General features: G+C 38.5%; 1 pseudogene; it reads left to right on the top strand.

Annotated features, from left to right (window-relative positions):
• The first annotated feature begins 820 nt into the window (after positions 1-820).
• On the top strand, positions 821-2,423 carry LOC136322466 (small ribosomal subunit protein mS35 pseudogene; annotated as a pseudogene).
• Positions 2,424-15,491: the final 13,068 nt, after the last annotated feature.

Genomic DNA, 15,491 nt, shown 5'->3' with positions numbered 1-15,491 from the left:
GAATTACAGCATGCGGAATATAGCCAATAATGTTGAAAGGACTACGTATGGGGCCAGGTGGGTACTTGAAGCAGTGGGGACTACTCCATAGAGCACATAGTTTTTTTAACGACTTTGCGGTACATCTGAAATTAATACAGAATAACTAATAACTAATACAGTACACTGTAGTGAAAATTTTTAAAAAAATAAAAAAAATAAATAAATAGCATACAATCCCTTTGCAATGTGACTCCCATCTTCTTCCTAAGACTCAATTTCTGTCAGCTCTTTAGTATCTGAATTCCTTGGTTGAGTCATGTTTTCTCACAATTCTTTCCTCTGTATACACCATTCCTTCTATTTGTAATGTCCTTTCTTCCTTTGTCCTTTTGTCTAGTTAGCTCAGACAATTTTGCCAAACTCTCTGGGCATTTAGTTGCTTCCTTCCTTATGCGTGCCAAAGCACCTTGTACTTGCTCTCATTAGGCACCTAAATGAATGATTAAATGCCTGGCACACTGATTTTTGCACATCTGTCCCACCCACTTAGATAGGAGTTCTCTGAGTACAAAGACTGTGCCACAATTAGATTTCAGGAAGCCCAACGCTTAGCACAGTGCCAAAGTCAGAAGGTTGGTGACTAAGGCACATGAGTAGATATATTGGGCATATACAGGCCAAGGATTAAAATGCAAATGGTACACTCTTTTCTCCCCACACACAAATACTTTTCCTTCTAGTTTCCCTCCCAGACCCTGAAAAACAGTAGTGTATATTAGCAAGAACAGTTCTCTTTGAGTTAGAACTCCCAGATTCTAGTCCAGCTCTGTCATTGGCAATGTATGAGATCTGGATTGAACCTCCAAAAGTTGGTCAGCACATGTTCAATATTGTTAATGCAGTGAACTTCTGACAAAACATGTTGCGTGCGTGACCTTATTTTTGTCTTGAGATAGATACTAATATTATGTACCCTGGACTGATTAAGAATCTGAGTAACTCAAGCCCATGTTTGATGTTGCCTCCCTTCATCCAGGTTATTGAGGGTCAAAATGAGACATTATATGTAACAGAGCCTGTAACTGTTGAGAGCTAGATAAACACGTCATCACAATTATGGAAAGCAATGGATGCATCTAAGTGTAATCAATGCTTTGGGATTATAGCAAAAAATAAGAAATAAAGATCTTACAAGATGATAGTCCAGCCACATACCTGAATTAAGAAGACAGCTGAAGTGCATCCCCAAAATCAGAGCTATATTATAAAATCATTGGTCAAAAAATGCACGCAGTGTCCAACCTCCTCTCATTTTGCAGAAGAAAACTAATGTCCAAAGCTGCAGAGAGCCACACAGCTGATTTGTAAATAGGTCAGGACTCCTGAATCAACACTACACTGTGTTTCAGACCACCTTGTAGAAACAGAATACGCAGAGGTCTGCTGTCACAGTGGCCTTCTCATTCTCTGTGTGGCTGGCCTGACAGCTCAGGGCCAGGATTGGGTGTGCCTTTTCCACTGCTTGCCTCTGGCCACTGTTGCCTGGAGACCAAGCTGATGTACAACAGGAAAAAAATATAAAAACATCCAAATTTGAAATGCCAGTGAGAAAAAAGACACTATCTTCCAAGACACAGAAAACAGCTGTTGACCAGAACTGGCCTAGAGTTTATCCTGTGGTAGCATCATGTAAACCCTCCCTCTTCCTGCTAGAATGAGTTATCCGGTAAAAATAGGGGTGTCCATGGCAAAAGAAGGAAATCTAGAACTCTTAAACATCTTCAGTTTTCTGTATTTGACTGCTGTCGCAATTATAAAGCACCATGAAGCTCTTAAAGACTTTTGCACTCGATAGTGATGAAAAATGCAAGAAGCATTTTCCAATAGAAATTGACACAGCTGATTGTGTTTCATTGGGACCATCTCTTCAAAAGCCTTCAGCACAAGTAGTAACCTTAGGGTTAAACTTTCCAATTTGAATTTAGATCATCATGCAAAGAAGAAACTTCTTAAACCCATAGAAGAACAATACTGCAAGACCACAAATGTGCTTTCCTTCAGAGCAGACAAGCGCCCTTTAAAGAAGCAGAATTATAATTATGCACTGTATCTGCTAACAGTTTTATACCATGGGTCTTGGAAGACTGACGAATGGGAGAAAAATAAGACTGATGAAGACAAAGAAGAGTATATATGGACAAATAGCTTCTCAGAAAAAAAAAAATCCTGGAAACACTTCTCCAAAGGAAAGCCACAGAGGAAAACCTAAAAGTAAATCAGGAATAGCTCCTGGATAATAAACAAGTTGAAGATTAGAACAAATCTGTGGTTAGTCTTAAGAATGGGGGGGGGACAATAAAAACACCTTTTCTAAGTACAAACAAACAGTGGAGAGACTACTAAAACGTGAATTATGTAGAAAAATATGCTTGGTTTATTAGATCTATCATCTATGTGTAATTGTTATCTAGTTTGATATATGTTGAAAATGTTAAAAAAGAAAAGACATGGTTTTACTTCAGCAAAACAGTGGTAACAAAAATTATTTCTTTCACGCTAATGCACAATGGCAATGATTATTTCCGAATTTTCTTATTTATACTTTGGGGAAATAAAACTAATTAGATCTCTGTGATTTCTTCTGGTTCTAAAGTGATCTGATTTTAGTTTTGCCCATCACAACTTAGAATTTAAATATATAATAAATTAATATGTATTATATATAGATATTTTGTCACCTGCTACATTTGTTTCCCTGCACGTTAGCACGTACTGGATGCTTCTGCATTATCATTTAGGTTATTTGAGAAGCTAGGCCCAGAGTCCAGTCCCCCGACTGTGGTTCAATGTTTCGATTTACATACCTGCTAGCTAACCAACGCATTTTTGCAAATGACAATTCTTATAGAAAGAGGTTCTGGGGAATATTTTCTAACCTAAAATGTTGGTTCCATTCCTCTGTTTTGGGATCATTTTATGTTGAGTCAGTTCTGTTTAGTGTCTTATTTTCTATTTCATTTTATTTAGCTGTCAATTCAATATTTTATTTATTCTTTTTCTTTTTATATTTTCTTCTTTTTTCCAAGTGAGAGGAAGGGAGACAGAGAGACAGACTCCTGCATGCTCCCCAACCAGGACCCACCCAGCCACCCCCGTGTAGGGTGGATGCTCTGCCCATCTGGGGCCATGCTTGCAACCAAGCTATTTTTAGCACCTGAGGTGGAGGATCCACAGAGCCATCCTCAGTGCCAGGGGTTGATGGGCTTAAACCAATAAAGCTACGGCTTTGGGAGTAGAAGAGAGAGAGAGAGAGCAGGGAGAGGGGGAGAAGTGGAAAAGCAGATGGTCGCTCCTCCTGTGTGGCATGACTGGGAATTGAACCCAGGATATCTACAAGCCAGGCCAATGCCCTACCACTAAGCCAACTGGCCAGAGCCTACGGTAATTCAGTATTTTTAAGTGTATCTGTAAGTCCTTTCTTACCACTTTTAAACGTGGCTGCAAGTGATTAATTTAAAATCAAAATAAAGGACTTATTGTTTTTGTTTTTTTAAAGAAAGGGAATATGCTGTTTAAGAATTGGGCTGATGGCCCTGGCCGGTTGGCTCAGCGGTAGAGCGTCGGCCTGGCGTGCGGGGGACCCTGGTTCGATTCCGGGCCAGGGCACATAGGAGAAGCGCCCATTTGCTTCTCCACCCTCACCCCCTCCTTCCTCTCTGTCTCTCTCTTCCCCTCCCGCAGCCAAGGTTCCATTGGAGCAAGGATGGCCTGGGTGCTGGGGATGGCTCCTTGGCCTCTGCCCCAGGCGCTGGAGTGGCTCTGGTCACGGCAGAGCGACGCCCCAGAGGGGCAGAGCATCGCCCCCTGGTGGGCAGAGCGTCGCCCCTGGTGGGCGTGCCGGGTGGATCCCGGTCGGGCGCATGCGGGAGTCTGTCTGACTGTCTCTCCCCGTTTCCAGCTTCAGAAAAGTACAAAAAAAAAAAAAAAGAATTGGGCTGATATTGATCCCCAGACAGGGCGTATAGGAACAGCTAGATGTTCCTGTCTCTCTGTGTCTCTCTTCCTGTTTTTTTCTTTAAAAAAAATAAAGAAAAAATAAATAAAAGGAAAAAAAAGAATTGGACTGATAAATCTGAGTGCTTCCATTAGGGAGCATCTGCATATAGCAGAGCCAACATTAAACTCACAACCTGCCCCTCACGTCTCTCCTGGTATGTATCTTTAATTACCATGCCTGTCTTCACAAGTCCTCCATGTACTATCATATTCAGCACAGTCAACATGTGAAAACTGGAAACACCATTTATCCGGGAAACTGAGCTTAATAAGAAGCATTAGGATATACCACAAAAAGTAAAGGCATTTGAACCAAGCAGATGTGAGTGGAAATCCTAATTTATCACTTACTGGCTCTTTGGTAATTGAGTAAAACCAGTTTTCTGAGCGTGGGTTTTTCTTTCCTCTAAAGTGAACAAAGTGATTCTTTATTCTTGAGGGAATAAAATCTTTGCCCCTGTGTTCAATAGACGTTGGCTTCTCTTCATTAAGGAGTGATGATGCAATTAATGAGATATGGGCCATTTGTCAACTCGTTATATAACTTTACTTTTCCACTTTAAGAAATGACAAGGTTTATCTATTGTAACTGCATGCAAATGCAGATACATCAAAGACATAAAATCTATTTCTCCTTTTTCTAGTTTCAAATATCAAGTCTACATTGGGGCAACTTGAGGGTGCTTAGAACATCCTTGTTAAATGACAAATGCAGTGCTTGCTTACTAATGCTAAGTTCTTCTACATGACTCTTTTCAGAAGTCTAAAGAAGATGCTCAAATGTGCTAAAAAAAAAGAAATGAACATCAGTTTAATGCACTTTGGATGTCAGATAATACTGACTGTAGTGAACAAGAGTCTAGACCACTGGTAGTCAACCTGGTCCCTACCGCCCACTAGAGGGCATTCCAGCTTTCATGGTGGGTGGTAGCAGAGCAACCAAAGTATAAATAAAAAGATAGATTTAACTATAGTAAGTTGTTTTATAAAGATTTAGTCTGCCAAATTTAGTGAAAATCCAACATAAAGTACTTGGTAAGTAATTATTATTATATGCTTTAACTTGCTGTAAGTCTGCTTTATAAATTTTATAAAGTAAAGTTACTTCCCTACTTTATAACTCACCATTACTGTGGAACCAGTGGGCAGTTAGAAAATGTTACTACTAACAGAGATACAAAAGTGGGTGGTAGGTATAAAAAGGCTGACTATCCCTGGTCTAGACTATGAAATCAGACCGATATGGGTTTAAATTTCACCCTAGAGCAAGTTACTTCTATTTAGATATGGAATTTCCTTATCTGAAAAATGGGTGGTAGAATGGAACCTACTGTATTGTTGCCTCCAAATACCAAGGTGTGGCTGCTTATAAATTTGAAGTACCAAATTTGACTAAATGTATGTCCATACTATTTATCTATATTTTTAGAATATATGTTAGATTTAAGTTGGGCTATTCCAAACCACTCAGCAAGTCAGATATTAGAACTTTCCAACCACAGTAAATTTTTCTTTAGCAAATAATAAAAAGGGAGTCAAAATTTCAGTCATCAACAGCCACAAAGAGCTATTGAATGGAAAAAGAAAATCATTTGGGCAGCTCTGTGCAGCAAACACCCAACATGTGACCTTTCTTCGCAGCCTTATAAATATCTTCTGCATCATAAGTACCATCAGAATTAAATAGGGAGACTTTAAAATAAGGCTGTTTATAAACAGTAAGCTATTATCCTCTAGTACTTAGCAAACTGGCTGACAGCCAACCTTATATTTAGCTACTCCTGGAAGAATAAAATATAACACTTAATTGGTTTATGTAAGAAGAGTAAAATATCTTAAACAAAAAATATAGCCTATGCCCGTTAAATGCTACAGGAAGAGTAGTTTCTCAGGAAGTAATGTCAGCAGTTTCAGACACATTAAAACAAAGTATCTTAAATAACAGCTAATGATGTATTTCCTCTGGATAGTGCTCTTTCTTTACTTACCAGCTATAAACATGTACAATTTTTTCAACTGAACCAGTCCTTCAGGTATCCCCAAATCACTGCAGTTGATCAATAGTAGATCTAATCTAGTATATTCCTACAAGAAATTCCCACAAATATGCTATCCTAAATCCATGCAAGTTGGTCTAGCTCATAAAGATATAATCTGTAAAAGACGTTAATAACAAGTAATTCAGCATAGTAGTGTACAGCTAAGATTTCTATAAAGGCTGTAACTTCTCCTCTGTCATATAACAATGGCTAGTCATAACAGAGCTAGTTATAAAATTCAGGTCTCCTTATTCTTGCTAGAGTCTCTGTTCACTATCCCATGCTGAATTCACTATGCTTATTTCCTATGAATCAGGAGCTAAGTCATTATTCTAAACTGTGTTTGTACACACACCTCTAAAGAGTATCTTCAGTTTGCTTAATTAAGGAACAACTTATACATTTTCCTGAAATCACTCAAAAGAGTGTAGTACAATGTTGCCTGGATAGGAGGTGTCATGAAAAAAGTTATCATAAGCAAAGAATGGTGATCAAACAAAACAAGAGAAACTAAGGTCAACCCAGAAGAGAAAGCCAGATCATAGGAGATAAATAGTATGCTTAGTTGGAAGAGCAATGTGGGTGCACAATAGGCATGGGCAAAAAGGTCTGTGAAGAAGAAGATTAGACAATAACTGAGAAATCTTGAGTGACCGAGGATCCTAAAACGGCATGTTTCAGTCATGTGGCAGGGTGCTCATTGAGGAAAGTCCTGTATATCTCATTAATGTTGGTGGAGGACAGTATTTCCTAATGCAGGCAATCTGATTAGAATAGAATTCACTTGTCACTGAGAAAAATGAACCTCCTTTTGTGATCACATCTTGTCACTGTGATTCTGTGATGAATGGCATGGTCCCTGTATTAACAACTCCCAACTGGAAAACCTCCTGCCTCCACCTGCAAGCTCAGACTTGCTGCTGTTCTCATACAGCCCTGTTTCCTCATCCACTGAACAGATGAGCATCCAGATCCCATGCAGACCAAGGACAAACACCAAATCTAACAACCACAGGCAAAATAGAGTTTAAGGCTGCTAAGCCAAACATTTCGAGATAGGCTGAGATTAGACCCGAACAAAAGCCAGCTGAAAACAGCTAGTGAGTAAGATTTTCAGTAAGTATTTAGTCTAGATTAAGGGACAGGCAAGACATGCAGTAGTGGACAGGAGGTGGTCACATGGTAGGCATGTTAAGGATGCAAACAAAGAAAAACTCCATTTTTAATAATTCTGCAGTACACTTCCAAAAATGTTTAATATCCAGTAAAGCTGCCTATTCCATATAACTGTCTTTTGATTTGCAATCTGCAATAGGATAATGTTTTCCAATTTGAAGAATATTATTAGTGTAGAGAAATAAAAAATAAGTTTAATGTTCTGTACTTCCAATGACCCCAGTTCTTTACAGTAAAGAATTCTCAATTAATCCAAGGAAGACATGATAGGCTTTTTTCCAAAGGCAAATGTTCTCCTGATGAATCATTAGCTCTACACAACGCCCAGGCACTCTAGTTCTCCGAGTCCCTCTTGCCTCATCTAGAAAGCTAAGGCATTGCCTCCAAAGACCTCTCAGTTCTCTCCTAACAAACCATAAATCTGAGAGCATAACCTGGGTTTGACCCCAGTACTAAATCTTTAAGTAGATGTTTTATCTATTGGACTACAAGAACAAGCCCACGTTCCAGATGGGAAAACCGTGCCCCACCCACCTCAAGTAAAACTCTGTCAGCACAATTATGGGTGTGGTACAAATAGGCAATTAGATCGTGTGCAAAGCAAAGCAAAGAAAAAAAAGAAAAATAAGATAGAAATAAAAGAGTTTGACAAACAGTTCAAGCTCATGGAACATGATTAAGAAAGAGAGCATATAAAATATTCCGTAGCTTCAGATCTGTTATATCATGGGTCAAATGGGGTAGAAGCAAAAATATATGCCCTTAGAGTGACTTTACAATAAAACATCGCTAATAAATTTATAGCTATCGATACCAAACTCACATTTTCATTTAGGTGATCAAGTCGTATTACTGCAGATAAATGAAATTTTACATTATTCTGGAGTATGTGGTTTACATTTGCAAAACATTTGATTAATCAAATGATTAGATTAGGTCTGGGTAAAACAAGAAAGGAAAAGAAACATCCTCCCCCCATAATCATTTACATTCTAGATGTATAAAAAAAAATATTTGTGGCCCTGGCCGGTTGGCTCAGTGGTAGAGCGTCGGCCTGGTGTGCAGGAGTCCCGGGTTCGATTCCCGGCCAGGGCACACAGGAGAAGTGCCCATCTGCTTCTCCACCCTTCCCCCTCTCTTTCCTCTCTGTCTCTCTCTTCCCCTTCCTGCAGCCAAGGCTCCATTGGAGCAGAGTTGGCCCGAGTGCTGAGGATGGCTCCATGGCCTCTGCCTCAGGTGCTGGAATGGCTCTGGTTGCAACAGAGCAACGCCCCAGATGGGCAGAGCATCGCCCCCTGGTGGGCATGCCAGGTGGATCCCGGTTGGGCGCATGCAGGAGTCTGTCTGACTGCCTCCCCATTTTCAGCTTCGGAAAAAAATAAATTGTAAAGAACACTAAAAATTTCATCATTTCCATCATTATCTAAAAATTTTTTCATAGCTTATATTAGACCTTTTCAGTAAACAGAAACTACTTCTCATCCCTTTTACATGACTAAAAAAACAGGTTTAAAGAAGTTAAGTAAATTGACCATGATCATAGAGCTGAAAACAGGGACTCAGTCTTCCAGTCCTAGATTTCTCTGAGTCTTAAGACTACACTGACTGGCTTGACTCTTGTTTGGAGCAAAATGCTAAGCAACAAAGCTCCCACAGTTGACCTGTTAGCAGAAATCTGCTTTTGTTGGGGGTAAATGTGTTGAATCCCAATTGCTAAGAATAGCTCAAAGTACCTTGGAAGGAGCATTGGTTTCTAAAGAAATCTGTTGGGGAGTATACCTTCTTCTTGGTCCATCTGTCACTGTGAATCTCGGGTAACACATCAGTGATTGCACAATATATGGAAACATATTGAAGGTATTACATATGTCAGAGACATCGTCTCTCATTTTCCATTAAAAGCTCCCAGCTATGCCCAAACTTCTCATTCCCAAATGAGATAGTAGAGATAATTTAAAGAATCCTCTAAGGACGAAGAATAGTGAAAGGAGAGGGAAAACTTGCCAAAAAATTACCAGCAGTCTTCAGAAAAAGGATTTATTTCACTGATGCTATACTGTGTCAAGGCCTAAGGCCTGCAATGTACAACTTTCAATTCATGTCACTCTTCCTAACTTCTTTTTCTAAACTATATATTGACACTTGTACTCACCAAGGAATATAACATTAGGCAGTATGTCCCTAAGGGAAAAAAGGTGTTAGGATGGAGGGCAGATCCCAGAATCTCCTGTCTCTTCTATATACACAGACTAGAAATAGGAGGTAGGCATGTTTCTCAAGGGGTTATAACATTGTATTCTGACACTTCCATAAACAGGACCTGCAGCACTGCCGTTTGGTTCCCTGGAGGGAGCCACACTCCTCCTTCAACATTTCATCCTCTCATGAGTCATACAGCTGAAACTTTCTCTGTCAAAGAACACAAACGGCCTGATGTCTGAGCCGAGAGATCATGCCTCATTCACGTTTGTGCCTTCACGCCTCACTCAGTGCCTGGAATACATAACACTGACATTAAAACTTCCTGGAAAATAATTATAACTTTGTTGGCAAACATTTTTCTACTTAAGATGAACTGGGCAACCATCTAACGCCTGTCCTGTCCTGAACTTCCCTAGGTTTCATGCCTTGAGCCCAGCAAACAATAAAGCTCACTCAAACAAGCAGATTCACAGACCATCCTAGATTAAAAGAAACCTAAGTCTTGCTAACCATATATGCCTTGTGTAGGCCTTGTAAATATCGTGATTTTAAAAAACCAATGGAAAAAGCCATTTGTAGGCAAATGAAAAAATGAATATGAATAGGAAATAAGCAAAGAAAGATTACTGTTAGGTAGACAGCATTGTGGTTACATAAGAAAACACACTGTATAAATTTTCAATCAAGTGTTTAGGGGTTGAAATGCCATAATTTCTGGGATTTGCTTTAAAATACTTTAACCAAAGAAATAAATAAAATTTAAACAATAGCTACATAAGGGGTCATTATACTATTCTCTTTACTTTTATGCCTGATTGGAATTTTTTTTAATAAGCAAATTTTACATAGGTATAAACAGTCACTCATTGGAATAGGATAATATTTCACCTTTACCTACAACAGTGTCATTTCCACAGAGATCCAACCCAGATGCACACAGAGTCTCATAAATTCTCTTAAAAAAATATTTGTGTTTCTGGATATTTCACATGCAAGTTCTTTAAAGAGGATAATTTAGATATTTACAACAAAAGTGTTTAATTATGCACTAAAATAAAATAGCTTGCACAATCCTACTACAGGACTGTCTATTGCAATCTGCTTTCCTGTCAGAGTAAAGCAAAGACTGATTTCAGACAACTAGACAAGCAAAGTCAATTCCTCAAAAAAAGAAAAGCAAAAAACAAACAAACAAACAAAAGAACCAATGTCCTGATTACACACTAGTCACACAGAAAGTTCTTCGTCATTACTAGCCACTAAAATTTTATGTACTGCATTCATTAGGTTTAACAAATATTTAAAATACTAACCAAGAAACAGAGACTATTTTATGTCCTTCCCAAATCTTAATTCATCTTATTGGTAATAATAAACTTTGAGGTAAATGCTATTATTGTTTCTTATTTTATGGATGAGGAAACTGTGGTCACATCATGTCACTGTGATTCTGTGATGAATGGCATGGTCCCTGCATTAACAACTCCCAACTGGAAAACCTCCTGCTTCCACTTGCAAGCTCAGACTTGCTGCTGTTCTCACACAGCCCTGTTTCCTCATCCACTGAACAGATAAGCATCCAGATTCCATGAGGACCAAGGACAAATATCAAATCTAACCACAGGCAGAATAGTTTAAGGCTGCCAAGCCAAGCATTTGGATATAGGCTGAGATTAGACTGGAACAAAAGCCAGCTGAAAACAGCTAGTGAGTATAGGTTTTCAGTAAGTATTTAGTCTAGACTAAAAGACAGGCAAGACATGCAGTAGTGGACAGGAGGTGGTCATATGATAGGCATGTTAAGGATGCAAACAAAGAAAAACTCCATTTATAATAATTCTGCAGTACACTTCCAAAAATGTTTAATATCCAGTAAAGCTGCCTATTCCATATAACTGTCTCCTGATTTGCAATCTGCAATAGGATAATGTTTTCCAATTTGAAGAATATTATTAGATTTGAGAAATAAAAAGTGTTTAATATTTTATACTTCCAATGACCACAGTTCTTCACAGTAAAGAATACTCAATCAACCCAAGGAAGACATTATAGGCTTTTTTCCAAAGGCAGTCAGGTTTCCATAGCCTAAATTAAAATAGTCATTTATGTGCAACCTTTTAAATAATAGTGCAAACTAAATTATCTGTTCTTGGCCTGACCTGTAGTGACGCAGTGGATAAAACGTCAACCTGGAATTCTGAGGTCACCTGTTTGAAACTCTGGGCCTGCCTGGTCAAGGCATATATGGGATTTGAAACTTTCTGCTCTTCTTCCCTTCTCTCTCTCTCTCTCTCTCTCTCTCTCTCTCTCTCTCTCTCTTTCCCTCTTTCTTTCTCTCACCTCACCAAAATAAAAATTAAAAAAATAAATAAATTATCTGTTCTTAGTAACTTCTAATATTTTTTTTAACACCCATGAACTGCTGAGAACATAACACAGGCGGAATGTGAATCAAATATTCTAAGACAGAACCAGATAACTCAGAAAGAATGCAACTCGCTCAGATAGAATTTTTCTCTGCCGCTCGTCAGCCCTAGAACCACCTTGGCCATTACTCCAGCCCCTTTCTCTCCAATTGATGGGATGATAGATACATCAAATATCTGTGAGATTTTTCTCCAAAAAGTGAGGATTTTAGCCTAAGAATGGGGTTCCAAGCCTTTGGGAGGTGGCTTGCAGCAATCTTGGTGCCTCTGTCTTCTTTGGTCCCGGCTATTGCCCATTAGAACTTCTTCAATTGAGTTGAGTGAGACACAACACATGTAAGAAGGATCCTTTTTCTCCATGAGAATTCAACCACATAAAAATAAGCACAGATGATTATTTGAGAAGATGATGGTACCCACAACTAAGAGTGTGAAAACCCTTCCAAATGTCACTACTAAAGTACCACCACAAATCTACATGGTCACATCTTAACCACTACCTGAAATCAACAGTCACGTCATTTCTTGGTTCTTGGTTGAACTCAAGATATGGCAAAGCATCGAACAAAACAAGGAGGGAAAGATCATAGCTCATTCATGCCATGGTTAATTTCAGTATTAAGGGTCACCACCATAGTGAATTCTGGTGTTGAGAAAACATAATCTTTTCCCTGCAAGTACACACTAACTTCCCCTCATTACTAAAAAAAAAAGAGGTGATTTATTTGACAAAGAGAAAGCCTTGAAAAGAAAGCTTATAGTAATTTAAATCAGAATTTGACTTTGTGAAACAGAACGCTTTTTAATTTAAAAATGTTCATTAAAATATTGTCTATCCATAACAAGAGCTCTGCACTGTCCAATACCAATGGTCAACACGCATATAAAATAAGATTGATACTTGAAATGTGATTAGTCCAAACTGAGATGTGTTGTAAGTGCAAAATGCCTATTAAAATTCATTGATTTGGCCCTGGCTGGTTGGCTCAATGGTAGAGCATCAGCCTGGTGTGCAGGAGTCCCGGGTTCGATTCCCGGCCAGGGCACACAGGAGAAGCGCCCCTCTCCTTCCTCTCTGTCTTTCTCTTCCCCTCCTGCAGCCAAGGCTCCATTGGAGCAAAGTTGGCCCAGGCACTGAGGATGGCTCCATGGCCTCTGCCTCAGGTGCTACAATGGCCCTGGTTGCAACAGAGCAACGCCCCAGATGGGCAGAGCATCGCCCCCTGGTGGGTGTGCCGGGTGGGTCCTGGTCGGGCGCATGTGGGAGTCTGTCTGACTGCCTCCCCGTTTCCAACTTTAGAAAAATACAAAAAAAAAAATTCATTGATTTGGTTAAAAAATTTAGAATATTTCAACACTTTTGATGTTTGTGACACATTCAAGTGATAATATTTTGGATATATTGGTCTAAATAGAATATATTATTTGAGTAATTTCACTTGTTTATTTTTATTTTTAATGTGGTTACCATAAAATGTAATAATATTACATAGGTGGCTCACATTTGTGGCCTACATTATATGTCTATTAGATAACAATACTACAGACAAGGCAGCAGAAACTCAGTAGGACATAGCTGATGCTATAAATCAAATTGCCTTCCTCAAAACTCATGTATAGCTATAACAGCCTAGGAGTATCTTTAAATATGTATGGTATAATTAACAACAACAGAAACTCTGAAATTCATAACCAAGTCTAAACAGAACTAAAATATTGTATAATATAAGGGAGGAGAAATATGGATAGTACAAAAGAATAAAAAATTCCAAAACCATTATTCTTGGATCCTGGAAATTAGAGATATGATGTCCATTAGAAACCCACACTCAAGACAGACACCACCTGTCCCAGCTCAACTCTACCATACTCAGCTTCCTGGTGAAGACTCCCAGCCCCCAAGGTGTCTTTCTAATTAACTGTCTTCAGGAGACACTAAACAGTATAGAGCTTGGTAATGGGAGACAGACATTCCTTCTGCCACTATAGTTGGGTAGTTGCTGATGATCATCAATATCTCATAAAATATTCAGGTGCTCTCTATGGAAGAAATGAGTAGATGTAACTTACTTCTTATGTTTTTATTAGAAGTACTAGATGGAAGGCCCCCAAGGGATACTTACAAAATAAAAAAAGATTATCTTTCTTTTTCCTCCAATTTCCAAGACAAAAAGAATTCACTAATGAGTATGTATTAGATAATGATGAAAGAGCACTTCAAAAATAAATGTCTCTGAGATGCACAGCGTTATCCTGATTGCAGAAAATTCAGACTCAAGAGACTCAGCTCCCTTTAAATGTGCCCTGGAATTGGCTCCATCTCTCAGATTCCTTTGTCCCTCCCAGGATGATAACTTGGCTTCATGACCACTGCCAAGAACACATTCTTTGTCCGGTTGCATAAGCTGCTAAAAACAGTCATTGATCATGAAAATGTGAAATGACCCTTGAAGATAGTGTTTTGGTGGGTTATTAAGTTATTTTAGTGTCTCTTTTCTGTTACATATTATAATTAAAGATAAGATTCAAACCTTAAATGTATATCAGTTTTACGCGTTGGGCATTTTTATCTTAAAAACCCCGAAGAGAGGTTTTCAACGGTCAAAGAAGTTGTACCACAAATGTGGAGATGAATGTTCTCCTCATTATTGAGTTATAATAAAAAAAAAAAGAAGCTAATTCAAAGTGTAATTTACTTTTCTGTCTGTCTAGGGAGGTTTATAAATGAAAGTAAAAGTAAAAGATTCTATCAAAGTAAAAAGTATCAGAAAAATTGGCAGAATATTTAAAGCAAACCTTAAAAATGGCATTTCATATTTCTTAAATCTAGACCTTTAATCCTGAAAGAGTCTCAAGAAATATTCTAGTTGATGTCTCCCTAAGACCAGAGAGGTTACATCATTTGTCAAAGTTACCCATCGGGGCCACCTTGCTGTCCTCTGGGTCACATATTCATTATCATTCTCCTTGATGCCAAGTGAATGATCAGTCAGTGAATAAGTAAAAGAAGGGACTGAAACAGGACTTGAGGACTCTTGGAGGTACAGAAAGCCAAGGTGCTATAGCTACAAAGGCAGAAAAAAATGAAGGGAAGTAGGGAAGACTTTCCTCACAAAAATCACCAAATGACCAACACTATATAGAGTCACGAAGGCTTTCTAGACAGTCAACTTATTCAGCTGTCATATATATAGTATTCCTTTTTAACAGAGGGAAAGTGCACACAAAATAAAACATTTTGAAGTGAGCAATGTAGTTGTATAATTTAGTACATTCACGATGCTGCATAATGATCATCTCTTTCTAATGCTAAAATATTTATATTACTTCAAAAAAAAACCCATGTCCTTTCCACTGTTACTCCTTTTCCCTTCTCCCTAGCCCCTGGCAACCACTGATCTGCTTTCTGTTTCTATGAGTGTACCTATTCTGGATATTTCAAAGAAATGAAATGAAATCATACAATAGGTGACATTTTGTGACCTGCTTCCTTCACTTAGAGTAACATCTTCAAGTTTCATCCACACCGTAACATGTATCAGTATTTTTTATGGCTGAATAATACTTGAGTGTATTATATACCAAAATTCAATCAACTCCTTCACTGTAC

This window comes from Saccopteryx bilineata, chromosome 2, assembly GCF_036850765.1.
Source record: "Saccopteryx bilineata isolate mSacBil1 chromosome 2, mSacBil1_pri_phased_curated, whole genome shotgun sequence".
NCBI classification, from domain to species: domain Eukaryota; kingdom Metazoa; phylum Chordata; class Mammalia; order Chiroptera; family Emballonuridae; genus Saccopteryx; species Saccopteryx bilineata.
This window is presented reverse-complemented; position numbering and strand designations above follow the sequence as displayed.